This window comes from Alligator sinensis, unplaced genomic scaffold, assembly GCF_000455745.1.
Source record: "Alligator sinensis unplaced genomic scaffold, ASM45574v1 scaffold416_1, whole genome shotgun sequence".
In the NCBI taxonomy this organism is placed as follows: domain Eukaryota; kingdom Metazoa; phylum Chordata; order Crocodylia; family Alligatoridae; genus Alligator; species Alligator sinensis.
In genome coordinates this window covers 640588-643076 of record NW_005842828.1, presented here as the reverse complement: position 1 = coordinate 643076, position 2489 = coordinate 640588, and positions in this window count along the sequence as shown.

The following is a 2489-nucleotide window of genomic DNA, read 5'->3' as shown; positions in this document are numbered from 1 at the left end:
AATGATCTAATACAGTGGGCTTGCCTACACATGCTTTAGCAAGTACAAAATGACTTGCTACTCCAGCTACAGCTACATTGCTGTAGCTCATTGCTACAGCGATGTACCATCTAAAAATAACTGTGCACTGCTGGGACTGTGCATGACCAGTGGGTACTGTGCAGTCATTTGGTACTGCCAAAGCAAGTACCAAATGACTATGCAGTACCAAATGTGCAGTCCCGGGCACGTGTAGATGCGCCAACTGTGTGAGAAATATTGAAAGACCAGACTTGCTTATGGTATTTCGATGCTTCTAGCTAGTACTTGGAAGCAGTTATGTAAGAAAACTATGTGGGAGGTAAATCTTAACTTTTTCAGACCTCAAAATAAATTTGATTCTGTTTTGGCTCAGGTTTTATGTAAACCAGTTTGTCCATCTTTAATGTTGGAGCAAATAGTTTAATAGAGTTGGCTTGTAAACATATGGACTTTTATGGAAAAGTGTACATGGACTTAGTTCCAAAATCAATATACTAAACTCTTGGTACTGCATACCAAAGTTTATTGATATTTTGACACATCTTCCAGCAAGACAAGGAGCCTATTACTCCACATACTTTATACATTGTATTAAATGCAACAATCTACATACTGCTGAAATATTATAAGATCCATAGTTGCTCCCACATAGCTAAATAAGCAGCTTCTGGGATATACTTACTAGGAAATCATAGGTTTTAGGTTACATATGTCAAATCTATGACTTAGTTTGATTTGAGAAAGATTCTGTAGCTTTTGCTTGTATTGAAACTCATACCCTTGTACACAGAATCTTGTAAGCAGCACGGCTTTTTGTGTTTATTAATGACTAGGAGTTTATGTTGCAGTTGTACATACACTCTTGGCTGCAATATTCATAAAAGTTACTTTCTGATTTGTAAAAACAAGCTTTTAATGAGTAATGTTGGCATTTTAATGTTGGCATGGCATTTAAGACTATTAAACTGTCTTCTAACATAGATCCCCAGGTCCATATAATTATTTATTGGCAAAGACCAAAATTACAAATAGAGGCCTGAATCTACAAACCTTTACCTATATGTAGCATAGCGGTATTGACAAATAAGGCTGGAAGGGACATCAGGAGGTCACCTAGGGCAATCTCCTGCTCTAAATATAATTATTTCTGTCTAAATCATCCCGGTTCCTAGTATTGTCTCTTTAATGGTAACTCAGTTCTCCTGTGTGCCTCAAGTATGATGGAAGCATGCCATGAGATATGAAGAGGTAAATGCTCTCCTTTCCCATACAGCACCTTATGCTTGCCCCAGCTAGTCCTGTCCTGCTGCTGCTGCCTTCCACCACCCTTCCTCACACCCAGGCAGACCCTGTGATGGCTGCCCCCACCCTCCCAGAAGCATACTCTGCTGCTAACAGCCAGGCATGTGGATACACAGATAAAACTGAGCTTTGCAGCCCAGCTCATCTCCTTCACTCCTCCCACACTCCCAGGGCTGGCAGGAGGGGCCATGGGGATGATCACTAGGGATCCTGGTTTTCTCTTTTTAAAAATTGCAAATTCTCTGATACCTTCCCACCAATCCACATTTTCCCATTATTAAAATAAAACACCACTATATATATAGAGGTATCAGTTAAACACAATGCTTTACTCATATACTTAGAATTTTAAAGCAATTTGGAAGCCTACCAGTGCTTCAATCATTATAATACAATTCATTCTAAGTATGTATATAATTTGGCATTTGATTTTAGTTTTTTTTATCATGGAAAATCAGAGCTCTCCCTGCCACCTTCGCCCACCAAGATGCAGGTGCCGCTGTGGCTGTTCCCCCCCACTGCTGTGTGGCACTGAACAGCCCAGAGATGCCAGTGCCCTGCCCCTGCCTATGCCATTGCCCCTCACTCCCAACCCACAGCCCCACCCCCATCCCCACCAGTGCCCCTTACTCCCAACCCACAGAGCCCTGGCCCTGCCAGTGCCTCCCCCCAGGCCATGCTGGTGCCCTTCACTCCCAACCCCCAGCCCCCCCAGCCCAGCTGTTCCTGCCCCACTTGCGCTGGAGCATGGTGGCTGCAGCAGCTCCTAGTACAGATAGTGGTGGATCAAGTCTTGACACAGTGTGGGCTGGAGGGAGGAGGAGGAGATGCCTGTGGCACTTGCCACATTGGGCTGGGGCCCCCATGCCATGCCAGGTGGCCTGGCTGTGACCACCCCCACTCTCCCCAGGCAGCATGTGGCTGCCCCGTCCCTGTGAGCACAGGCACCAGTCCAGGGGTGGGCAATTATTTCAGGAGGAGGGCTGCTTACACAGTTTTGGCAAGCTGTTGAGGGCCTGCCCTGACAGGCAGTATTTGCTGCTGCTGCCCACCCGGAGCTCACATGCTGGGCAGCCCAGAGGTGAAGGTGGCAGCCTCACTGCAGCCTACCATGATGCAAGCTCTGGGCGGACAGCAGCAGCAGCAGCATCAGCAAACACTGCCCG